Here is a 13,619-nt window from a genome sequence, read left to right on the forward strand (position 1 = left end):
TGGTTGATGCGCCCATTGGGAAAAATGTGGTTGGCACAAAATGGATTTATAAGATGAAATACCATTGAGATGGCATAGTTGAGAAATACAAATCCCGTTTGGTTGCCAAGGGGTATGCACAAGAGGAGGGAATAGATTATGAGGAGACTTTTTCTCTAGTGGCCAAGAGGACCACCATTCATTCTGTCATCTCTCTTGCTACATTTTATGGTTGGTTAGTGTACCAGATGGATGTCAAGACCGCTTTCCTCAATGGAGATCTTAAAGAGGAGGTCTATGTACATCAGCTCCAAGGTTTTGAGGTGAAGGGACAAGAGCACAAGGTATGCAAGCTTAGGAAGCCTCTATACGAAAGGCTCTATATGGGCTGAAGCAAGCACCTTGTGCGTGGTATCAAAAGATACATCGGTTTTTGCTATCCCAGGGCTTCGTAAACACTCATACAGAGCCAAATCTGTATGTTCTACAGCAAAAGTTAGAATTGGTCATGTTGGTGCTATATGTGGATGACATCATACTCACTGGCAGTGATTTGCAGCAAATTACAGCAGTGCAGTCTACTTTATGTCACAACTTTGACATGACAGATTTGGGCCTATTGCATTATTGTCTTGGCATTGAGTTTTGGCAGACCCATGATGGGATTTCTATGTCTTAGACAAAGTATTCGAAGGGGTTGTTGCAAAAATTTAAGATGGAGAACTGTAAGCTTGTGGCTACTCCATTGGAAAAGGGACTCAAACTGAGTAAGCATGATGCTGCTAAAAAGTTTGATGGCACTTTGTACATGCAATTGGTTGGTAGTTTGATATATCTATGCTCCACAAGGCCTGATATTGCCTACGCCATAGGGTTTTTGAGCCAGTTCATGCATTGTCCCATGATCACACATTGGAATGTAGCAAAGAGGGTTCTCAGATATGTACATGGCACTCTCTCTCTTGGCTTGCATTATGCTTCAGATTGTGATCTAAAGCTGAGTGGTTTCACCGGATCAGATTGGTTAGGGGACATTGATGATAGACGGTCCACTACTGCCTATTGCTTCTCATTGGGTTCAGCCTGTATCTCATGGCTTAGTAAGAAGCAAGAGCGAGTCTCTCTTTCCTCCAGTGAAGCAGAGTACAAAGCTACAAATTCAACCACTACGGAGTTAATGTGGTTAAGGAATCTTTTGCATGACTTGCATCATGCACAAGATGGTGAAGTAAACTCTATCTTCTGTGACAGCCAGAGTTGCATTGCCATAGCCAACAATCCTGTCTTTCATGCTTGCATGAAGCACATTGAAAGTCATTATCATTATGTACGGGATTGTATTTTTTATGGCTTCACTGATCTCATCTATTGTCCATCTGCGGACAATGTGGCAAATATCTTCACCAAAGCCCTATCAACAGATCTTTTCTTATGACATCAACTTGGCTTGGGGATTAGAGACATTCTCACAATGTCAAGGGGGGTTGTGAAGTGATTCACAATGACATTGTTTTCATGTACTCCCATAGGTTGCATATCCATCTGGATGAATTTGTGCAACCATGGTACTTTAGGTACTACAGGGTACACCTGAGATGTTTCCAGGGTACTTTTAGCCATATCTTTGAGGGGGCACTACTACACACGCATCCTATTGCGACGTTTACGTACCGACGATTAGCGCCCGCTTAGCGTTAATCGTCGGTATAAAAATCGGGTGTCGTAAATCGTCGCTATATAGCGACTTTTAAGAATCGTCGCTATATAGCGACGTTAGTAATAGTCGCTATATAGCGACTATGAAAGGTCGCTATATAGCGACTTCTATTAAAGTCGCTATATAGCGACTTTTAAAGGTCGCTATATAGCGACACTGAGACTATATTATAGCGACGTTTTACAGAGAGGTTTTTTTTTTTTTTTAAGTCTTAAAATTTATTTTCTTCCAATGACAAAATTTTGTAAATTTTCATACATGTTTGAGCTCATAGAGAAATAAAAAATGAGAGCATGTACATCAAGCCTTTGAAGCTCATATATTCATGTCCAAGTTGGAGATGAGAAAAATCAAATTAAATAAGAGCATTTACATCAACTGTTTCATCTTGAGCCAAGTCTAAGGCGCCAAGTAAGTCTATCTCCAACTCTATACCGAGTTGATCTCCTATATCATCATCGTACTCTAGCATCGTACGTTCACCTAAAAGTATTTGATCATCTTCTTCAATTAAGCTTAAGTGTGGTGATCGATCTTGACGATTGTTGTCTTCCTCGTCAATATCGTGATCTCCATCCTCCTCCCGTGCGATGTCATTATGCGCATCTTCCTCTTGCCTCATATGGTGATCTACATCTTCTTCGCTAGATTCATCAATTGGATCCGGATTTGGTAGTGGCATCTCCATATCCACATCTCGATCTTCAAAAATCTGCTTACTTCGTGGCGCAACTTGGATCACGTACCACCATCTTGGATCAGAACGATCCGGATGAAAAACCACCTATATTGAAGATGAAAAATCACGTGCCAAATGTCGTCAATTATATATATATCAATGGACTTAAAAAACGAAAGCTTCGACTAATTAAATCATTAGTATGCACCTGCTCACAGTGCTCGGGAAGAACAAAAGTATCACTTTCATCGGTCCAATGTTTGGTGGAGTCTATTGCAAAGAGACCGCTACCATCTTTTCTCACAGTTGCATGGGGACCGTTGTAAGTAGTTCTAAACCATTTTACATCAAGAATGAAAATAGTAAATCGTCTGAAATCAATTTCATAGATGTCGCGTATGGTTCCACAATAATCCAACTGTGAGGAGAGAAGATTGGTATCCGAAGCACTTGCTCGGCTATCTTGTGTGAAGTTAGCCATGACTCCACAATCATACGTGACTCTCTTTGAATCGATGCGTTCTATGCGAAAATGTCGTCCATATGACGATAATGCACTGTACTTTTTGTACTGTAAAAGAGCATCATTAAAACAATGAAGATGCACCTATTTTATAGCATATATTGCCACAAATAATTACTTAATTACATCAAGAGATAAGAAACTTACATGCACCATACATCCAGATGATAACTCCCGCTCGCGCTCGTTTATTGTCTCTCCATCACGTTCGGCTTTACGTATAGCTAGTTGTAGCCAATCAAGTGACATGTGAGTAGGGAGAAGAGCCAGATCTCGTGGATATGGTTGTGATCGCCTGTACATTACTCTGAATCTCGTCCTTGCATTTATTCTTTCTGCTTTGGCCACTTCATATCTCTCAATCCACTTTTGCATCTCAGGGCTATTGAGGATACAAAACTTATTGAATTTCTCCATTTGCTCTTCGCTCATCTTTCTTTCAATCCCTTTTCCTTGGGGGACCTCGCCAATGATGCGATCATCATCCTTGTTGTGCCAAGCTTGCGGCATATCAGGATCCGTGGATGCAAGAAACTCTGTGATATATACTAATGACTCTTGCACAAGCCATCCCTCTGCCATGCTTGCTTCTGGTCTTGCTCTTTGTCTTACAAACCCCTTTAAAGTTTTCATAAACCGCTCGAGAAAAAACATCCATCGATTATGAACGGTACCTGCTATAGCCACCTCATCAACTATGTGCACAAGCAAGTGGACTTGAGTTGTCATAATGCTTGAGGGAAAGTGCTTCTCAAGCAAGCATACGGCTTCGATGGATTCCACCCTAGCCTTCTCGATGCTCGATATAGAGATCTCTTTTTGAGATATCCACCTATTTCACATGTCCATGCATATGTAAGATATTTGAGATATCCACCTATTTCACATGTCCATGAAGAAAATAGATAATGCGAATTGATAGTAAGCATACCTCACAATACCACAGATCTTGAATATAGCATTTCTAACATCTTCTTGTAAGCACCCTTTTATTGTAATTGGAAGGATGAACTATCAAAGCAACAATGAAATCATGTCAACAATATAACATAATAATAATTACGCTAATGCATCACTATTATCGGTACACTAATTCTACTTAGAATACCTGTAAGACCTTGTGCCAATCATGGGACTTGAGGCCACTAAGCTTATTGTCCTTTGAAAATGCTCCTTTCAAGCAACGCATGTACCCTGTCGGTGTTTGAAAAGAGGCAATGTCTGCCTTGATCGCTGCCTCCTCCCTCGTAGAGAGGATCCACGTTGCTTTCGGGAGGACAACTTTTCCTGAAGCATGCACTTGGGGCCACAAACGAGACATCCTATTCATAGCACGCAAGTCTTCTCGCACTCCTCTCGAGTCCTTGGAACCAACCAAGTGTGCCCAAATGGTAGCCCCCACATTCTTAAAGATATGCATGGGATCCAAGAGATGATTGATTTGTAACTGACCCCAATAAGGAAGCTCGTGAAAGATCGATAGCCTCTTCATACCAGGAGGAGGTTCCTCTCCATTCTCCCTCCAAGCTTGAATCCAATCACTTGCTTTTAAATATGATGGTGGTGGATCAAGCTGACCTCCACGTGCGAGATGGTCGAGCGGAAGGTATCGAGCATGACCTTCATAAACATTTTTCCTCATGTGTTTGGAGTAGCGTGCAAGCGATTTCAGAGCGGGTCCACAAACAGGACAAGCATGGTACCCACTTGTAGCAAGCCCTGCACGCGTGCATGAATATGTTAGTACAAGACATGCGTGCAAAAGAGAGTAAAAAAAGCATAATCCCTCATTGTACATGTAAAGACATAACCACGTACCTGCGCACTCTCCATATCCTGGGTAGTCATGCATGGTCCACATCAAGATACCCCTGACGGAAATATCATTGGTATGCCTAGGAGCTCTGGAAATATCAAAGACCTGCACTCCTCTCCATAATATCTGTAACTCCTCTATCAAAGGTGCCATGTACACGTCCATGTTTCTTGCCTTGTACTTTCCTGGCACAAGTAGTGCAAGCATGAGGTGTCCCTTTTTTATTGTTAGCCATGGTGGGATATTGTAATTCACCACGACTATGGGCCATGTCGACCAAGATGTCGAGCGTAACCCGAAAGGATTCACGCCGTCCATGGCTAGCCCAAGATGTAAGTTGCGTGGCTCTCTCGCAACGTCCGGCCACTGATTATCTATGTGCTTCCAAGCCGCACAATCTGCGGGAATCCTCAATGTGTGATCAGTGGACCGATGAGATGCATGCCATGTCATCAACTCCGCTATGGATTTGCATCGAAACATGTGTTGTATTCTTGCAATGATGGGAAAGTGTCTTAAGACCTTTACCGGTATCCTCTCACCCTGCAAGTCATCTCTATATCGTTGTTCCCCACACTTTGGACAACTAGCCAAATCTCCATGCTCACGACGAAAGAGAATACAATCATTACGGCAAGCATGGATGGTATCATAATCCATACCCACCATTGTTAGCATCTTTTTCGCTTCATCTCTTGATGCGGGCATGGTATTTGGTGCAGGCAACATCTTTTGGAGCAACCTATGACAAAGACACTATCCAAATGATGATTCTCAAAACAAACAATATCCAAATAATGAGTCAATCAAATTAATGCAAGGGCTAACCTCATTAAGGCCGAGACACTTGTATCCGACCACCCATACTGTACTTGTAGATTCAAGATTGAGAGACAAGCACGTAGTTTAGACATCCTGGCACCCTCGTACAATTGTGTTGATTGCAACTCTCGCATTTTCACCTCAGACTCTGACATCACGTGTACGTGGGATGTAGTGCCCCTAAAAATGGAATCCATCATGTCGACCATACCCTCGTCGTCATCTGGGAGACTATAGTCTTGTTGAAAGTGAGAAGGTATATGCGTACCCTCGTCACCCTCGTCATCCTGTCATAAGCTCATTCGTGTAAATAGAAGATCTTCTAATTCCGGGTATACAATAAGATTGCGAACTTAAATAGCTTTGACTTACCGATGATCCATCAACATGTGCAACACCAACGGGGGGTACTGGTTCCGGCTCCTCCCCATACATCCGCAAGTGGCGCATGATAATACGACGTTGATGTCGTACTTCTCGCTTGCAATGAGTGCAATGACAATATAACCTCTCCGTAAGCCACTTCGTGCTCCCGGGCGTTGGCGCATCATCGGATGAGCTTCCACTCGTCCCTTCCATCTACACTTATAAAACCAAAACATAAGCATGAAGAGGAGATGTACACAATTATGAGCATAGCATGTTTAATTTGAGCTTCTCTTGAGGCTATATAAAAAGAATGACATCGCTATATAGTAAGGATTGAAACAAAAAATCCTATATAGTAAGGCTGTGTAGTAAGAGAAGATATTGACAATTATAGGCATAGCATGTTTGAGTCACAAGAGGCTTCATTAAAAAACAAACAGTAAGCGTCGCTATATAGCGACGCTCTGTTCCGTCGCTATATAGCGACGATTTTAATTGAAAGCGTCGCTATATAGCGACGTTTTCAATTAAAAACGTCGCTATATAGCGACGAATAAGCGTCGCTATATAGCGACGCTGTGGGTTAAAACCCGAAACGCCGAAACCCGCGGCGTTTTGCTCAAAGCTTTCCTAATCTCTAAACTAAGCTCTCCAAAATCTCCTCCCACCTATTTTCACTGACCTCCCATCTATTCCAAGAAACCTCCTACCCTATTTCCCACTCCTCACCCTCCTCCTACCTCTTGTGCACCCTCTCTCTCCTCTTTCCCTCTTTGGTTTCCAGAAAGAAAGTTCTTCAAAAGGTGAGTTTTTTTCAACAATGTAGGTTGTTTGTTTGTTAGCTTTGGTTTTCTGAGTGTTTCTACTTGTATTGCTAAAGTTTTAAACTAGTTTTCATGCTTGATTAGAAAGGATTCAAACAAAAAACGAAATTTCAAGAAAGAAAGAAAGAAACTCACCTCTTCTTTCTGTATTTCTCTTCCTTCTCTTCCTTCTCTTCTCCTCAATCTCCTCCTTTCCTTGTCTCCTCAATCTTCTCTTTCCTTGTCTCCTTTCAAGAAGTTGCTTTTGTGATCTCCTCTTTCCACTAACATCTTATTTGAAAAAATGGGTTGTTTTCTCTCTTTTGTAGGGCCAGTCCACTACACCGAGCGGGACATAGTCTCTCTTTTGTGGGCCCAGTCCACTACACCGAGCGGGACATACTTTTACAGGTAAGTGCTTCCTCTTCTTTCCATTTAAGCTTTTTGTTATTTGCATTTGCCTGCAGCTAGCGCCTTAAGCGCTAGCTGCAGTGATGGGCGTAGGAACCCTCTCTTCCCCCTTCTCTTTTTCTCATTTTCCCCCTTCTCTTTTTTCCCTCTTCTCTTATTCTCTCTTTCCCCCTCTCTCTTTTCCCTTCTCTCTTTCCTTTCCCCCTTATTCTCTATTTCCGCATCCCTCTTATTCTCTTATGCTTATGCTTCTCTCATTCCGCATAAGCTCCTCCTCTATTTCCGCATGAGCATAAGCATGAGCTTATGCTTATGCTTATGCATAAGCATAAGCATAAGCATAAGCTCATGCTTATGCTCATTCATGAGCATGAGCTTATGCGTAAGTTTCCGCAAGAGCTTATGCGGAAAAAGAGAATGAGAGAAGCATATGCTTCTCTCATTCTCTTTTTCTGCATAAGCTCCTTCTCTCATTCCGCATAAGCTCCTTCTCTATTTCCGCATGAGCATAAGCATGAGCTTATGCTTATGCTTATGCTTATATGCATAAGCATAAGCTCATGCTTATGCTCATGCGGAAATAGAGAAGGAGCTTATGCGGAATGAGAGAAGGAGCTTGTCATGAGCTTATGCGCAAGTTTCCGCAAGAGCTTATGCGCAAGTTTCCGCAAGTGCTCCTTCTCTTTTTCCGCATAAGCTCTTTCTCTCATTCCGCATAAGCTCCTTCTCTATTTCCGCATGAGCATAAGCATGAGCTTATGCTTATGCTTATGCATAAGCATAAGCATAAGCTCATGCTTATGCTCATGCGGAAATAGAGAAGGAGCTTATGCGGCATAAGCATAAGCTCATGCTTATGCTCATTCATGAGCATGAGCTTATGCGTAAGTTTCCGCAAGAGCTTATCCGCAAGTTTCCGCAAGTGCTCCTTCTCTTTTTCCGCATAAGCTCCCTCTCTTTTTCCGCATGAGCATAAGCATGAGCTTATGCTTATGCTTATGCATAAGCATAAGCATAAGCTCATGCTTATGCTCATTCTTCCGCATGAGCTTATGCGTAAGTTTCCGCAAGAGCTTATGCGGAAATAGAGAATGAGAGAAGCATATGCTTCTCTCATTCTCTTTTTCCGCATAAGCTCCTTCTCTCATTCCGCATAAGCTCCTTCTCTATTTCCGCATGAGCATAAGCATGAGCTTATGCTTATGCTTATGCATAAGCATAAGCATAAGCTCATGCTTATGCTCATTCATGAGCATGAGCTTATGCGCAAGTTTCCGCAAGAGCTTATCCGCAAGTTTCCGCAAGTGCTCCTTCTCTTTTTCCGCATAAGCTCCCTCTCTTTTTCCGCATGAGCATAAGCATGAGCTTATGCTTATGCTTATGCATAAGCATAAGCATAAGCTCATGCTTATGCTCATTCTTCCGCATGAGCTTATGCGTAAGTTTCCGCAAGAGCTTATGCGGAAATAGAGAATGAGAGAAGCATATGCTTCTCTCATTCTCTTTTTCCGCATAAGCTCCTTCTCTCATTCCGCATAAGCTCCTTCTCTATTTCCGCATGAGCATAAGCATGAGCTTATGCTCATGCGGAAATAGAGAAGGAGCTTATGCGGAATGAGAGAAGGAGCTTGTCATGAGCTTATGCGCAAGTTTCCGCAAGAGCTTATGCGCATGAGCTTATGCATGAGCTTATGCATGAGCATGAGCTTATGCATGAGCTTATGCTTATGCTTATGCATAAGCATAAGCATAAGCTCAAGCTTATGCTCATTCATGCTTATGCTTATGCTTATGCTTATGCTCATGCTTATGCTCCTTCTCTATTTCCGCATGAGCATAAGCATGAGTTTCCGCAAGTTTCCGCATAAGCATAAGCATAAGCTCATGCTTATGCTCATTCTTCCGCATGAGCTTATGCGTAAGTTTCCGCAAGAGCTTATGCGGAAATAGAGAATGAGAGAAGCATATGCTTCTCTCATTCTCTTTTTCCGCATAAGCTCCTTCTCTCATTCCGCATAAGCCCCTTCTCTATTTCCGCATGAGCATAAGCATGAGCTTATGCTTATGCTTATGCATAAGCATAAGCATGAGCTTATGCTTAAGCTCATGCTTATGCTTATGCATAAGCATAAGCATAAGCTCATGCTTATGCTCATGCGGAAATAGAGAAGGGGCTTATGCGGAATGAGAGAAGGAGCTTGTCATGAGCTTATGCGCAAGTTTCCGCAAGAGCTTATGCGCAAGTTTCCGCAAGTGCTCCTTCTCTTTTTTCGCATAAGCTCCTTCTCTTTTTGCGCATAAGCTCCTTCTCTCATTCCGCATAAGCTCCTTCGCAAGTTTCCGCATGAGCATAAGCATGAGCTTATGCATGAGCTTATGCTTATGCTTATGCATGAGCTTATGCTTATGCTTATGCATAAGCATAAGCATAAGCTCATGCTTATGCTCATTCATGAGCATGAGCTTATCCGCAAGTTTCCGCAAGTGCTCCTTCTCTTTTTCCGCATAAGCTCCCTCTCTTTTTCCGCATGAGCATAAGCATGAGCTTATGCTTATGCTTATGCATAAGCATAAGCATAAGCTCATGCTTATGCTCATTCTTCCGCATGAGCTTATGCATAAGTTTCCGCAAGAGCTTATGCGGAAATAGAGAATGAGAGAAGCATATGCTTCTCTCATTCTCTTTTTCCGCATAAGCTCCTTCTCTCATTCCGCATAAGCTCCTTCTCTCATTCCGCATAAGCCCCTTCTCTATTTCCGCATGAGCATAAGCATGAGCTTATGCTTATGCTTATGCATAAGCATAAGCATGAGCTTAAGCATAAGCTCATGCTTATGCTTATGCATAAGCATAAGCATAAGCTCATGCTTATGCTCATGCGGAAATAGAGAAGGGGCTTATGCGGAATGAGAGAAGGAGCTTGTCATGAGCTTATGCGCAAGTTTCCGCAAGAGCTTATGCGCAAGTTTCCGCAAGTGCTCCTTCTCTTTTTCCGCATAAGCTCCTTCTCTTTTTGCGCATAAGCTCCTTCTCTCATTCCGCATAAGCTCCTTCGCAAGTTTCCGCATGAGCATAAGCATGAGCTTATGCTTATGCTTATGCATGAGCTTATGCTTATGCTTATGCATAAGCATAAGCATAAGCTCATGCTTATGCTCATTCATGCTTATGCTTATGCTTCTCTCATTCTCTTTTTTCGCATAAGCTCCTTCTCTTATTCCGCATGCAATTTTCCGCAAGTTTCCGCATGAGCTCCTTCTCTTATTCCGCATAAGCTCATGACAAGCTCCTTCTCTCATTCCGCATAAGCTCCTTCTCTATTTCCGCATGAGCATAAGCATGAGCTTATGCTTATTCATGAGCATGAGCTTATGCGGAAGTTTCCGCAGGAGCTTATGCGGAAATAGAGAATGAGAGAAGCATATGCGGATCTCATTCTCTTTTTCCGCATAAGCTCTTTCTCTCTTTCCGCATAAGCTCTTTCTCTTTCTCTTTTGCGTGAGCATATGCGGAAATAGAGAATGAGAGAAGCTTATGCTTCTCTCCTCCTCTATTTTCGCATATGCGGAAACATGAGCATAAGCTCATGCTCACCCATGAGCATAAGCATAAGCTCATGCGGAAAAAGAGAAGGAGCTTATGCGGAAATAGAGAATGAGAGATGCTTCTCTCCTTCTCTTTTTCTGCATAAGCTCCTTCTCTTTTTCCGCATGAGCATAAGCATGCGGAAACTCATCCTTCTCATGCTTATGCTCATGCATGTGCATGAGCTTATGCTTAAGTTTCCGCATAAGCTCATGCACATGCGTGAGCTTATGCGGAAATAGAGAATGAGAGAAGCATAAGCTCATTCTCTATTTCCCACTCTATTTCCCCCTTCTCTCATTTCCCCCTTCTCTCATTCTCTATTTTCCCTCATCTCTTTCCCTTTCTCTCATTCTCTATTTCCTCGTTCTCATTCTTTTCTTTCCTTTACATCTTCTTTCCCTCTTATCTTTCCCTCTTCTTTCCCTCTTTCCTTTCCCTCTTCTTTCCTTTCCCTCTTCTTTCTTCTTGCCTATGCCTATGCCTATGAGAATGCTCATGTTTGTTTATTTGTTTTCTGTTTTCGTGTTTGTGTCTATGTTAGACATGGGATCACGTCGCTCATCCGACGAGTACGGACAGCCTCGCAGGAGGAGAGCTCACGATCTATATGCTCCAGAGGACTTTGATTCCTCTCAGGCGACTACCCCGAGGACTACCCCTGGTCCGACTCCTCTCGGTCCTAGCACTGTGACTACCCCTGGTCCGACCCCTCTTCCACGTAGCACTGCCACTACCCCTCAGGGGACTCCTTTGCTAGCCGCGCATGGATTTGTTGGGACTCCCGACGAGTTTGTAGCGCAGATGAGCGATGAGGAGGCAGCGAGATTCTTCTCTCTGCTCTCTCAGAGGACCTCCGCAATTCCTTCCCCTACACCGACGGGTGGACGTACAGCCCAGCCATCCCCTCGCGCCCCTTCGACCGCGGGATCATCACCTGCGCATGCCTCCCGCAAGGGAAGGAAGAGTAGGATGGGCGGCTCATGTTGTGCTGACTCAGGAGATGTAGACGAGTCAGCACACTCACGCTCCTTTAGGTCTCCACTTGGTCCGGAGACACAGTATCAGTCGGGTCCCTTTCCCTCTCCTACTCCCACAGCTACTCCTCGATCCGGAAGCGGTCGCGCAGCTTCCACTCCTTCAGACTCTGCTACCGTCAGTCCCCCTTACTCATCAGGGGATCTCTCCTATCAAATCACATCTGCCGGAGAGATAATAGAAGACAAAAAGGGCAAAGCAGTGATGGCCGCCATGAGGCGGTTGATGAGTCATCACTTCAAGAGCGGCATAAATATCGATTGGCGGTATCAAGATGGCCAAAAGAAGCAGGCGGTGATCGATGAGTTAAAACTCAGATTTCCTAATCCGCCAAATGTGGAGTTTAATAACAGTTATATGCTCGAGCGCATGGGTTTGGTCCTAAAGCATCGCAGATCAACCATGCGTACTTCCATTACAAAGGGGTTGTCTAAACCCAGCTGGGCAGACAAAGCTGATTGGAAGTTCTTGAAGAAGCAGAATAGGGACCATCCTGAAATGTTCGAGGGTCAGAGGAGGGCTGCGAAGAGACGGCTGGATGTCGTAGGTACTTCGCACTTTGGTGCAGGTGGACGGTATGCGTTCGAGGCAACCGTGGTAAGTTTACTTCTTTCCATTTAATGTATTGTTCTATTTGTTTTACTTACATATTACATGCACTTTAGCTAACTCTAACTCTCGTAAATTGGATCCACAGCAAGCTGCGATGGGTCGTCTTCCTACGGATGCAGAGACGCGGCGCGCATTTCGGATAGGAACCAAGCCGTGGTTCATTGAGCAAGAGGCAATGGGAGCGACAGTCGATTGGGCTGAGGTGGCTGCTCGCACGGTATAAGTTTACTCCTGCTTGTAATCTCACTTTTTAATTTAAGTTCCAATCTAATTTTTGATTTATTTGGTTCAGTCTCAGGGTCAAAGCTCAAGCGTCCCATCATCAGAGACGAGCGATCAACAGGGGCAAGGATCGGACGCAGGTGCCGATGACGAAGGAGAAGACGCAGGTGTCGGGGACGAGGGAGAAGATGCAGGTGCCGAGGACCAGGGAACAGCCCAACAAGACGATTCGGATTCGGATTCGGATTAGTAGTGGTAGTAGCATTTTTCATATCCGCTCGTTAGAGCCATTTTGTATCGCCCTTTCACAGGGTAATTTTGTTTCAAACACAGTTGTATATGTATATGCATTTCTTCCTCATCGTTCACAAGAACAATTTTGTATCACCCTGCAAGCAAGGGAAATTTTGTTATAAAAAACTTTCTTTTGTAATTACAAAAAAAAAAAAAAGGTTAGTGGGGCTAAACAGGGCTTCCTTTTGGCCCTGTTTAGCCCCACTAACCATTTTTTTTACCTTCTGTTAATCGTCGCTATATAGCGACGTTTACCAGTGTCGCTATATAGCGACGATTAACAGAGTCGCTATATAGCGACGTTTTTATCGTCGCTATATAGCGACGTTTACATCGTCGCTATATAGCGACGATTAACAGCGTCGCTATATAGCGACGCTCCTTTTCCGACGATTATAACGACTTTTATAGCGACCTTTGCGCCCGTGAAAAAAAATTTTTTTAATGTAAAAAGCGTCGGTATTTCCGTCGGAAAATGGCCTATGCCTTGTAGTGGGGGATTTGTAAGACATTACAAAGATATGGTGTTGTAGGCATAAAGTCAACCCTATGGTTGACCAATAGTACTTGGGTGCTATATATACCAAGTATTTGTATTGTTTCATTTTGAACATTTCTATTGGAGCTTTCTTATGTGTGCACTCTTGCTCACTTGTGTTCACAACCTATCTCCACTTTGCTCCTACAGGTTGTAGTACCAACAATTCCTCAACAATTTCCTATATTCTTTTGCGTTCCTTTGCTTGTG

Source organism: Dipteris shenzhenensis, chromosome 13 (assembly GCF_047967505.1).
Source record: "Dipteris shenzhenensis isolate YYH24624 ecotype China chromosome 13, Dip_SZ_1.0, whole genome shotgun sequence".
NCBI lineage: Eukaryota > Viridiplantae > Streptophyta > Polypodiopsida > Gleicheniales > Dipteridaceae > Dipteris > Dipteris shenzhenensis.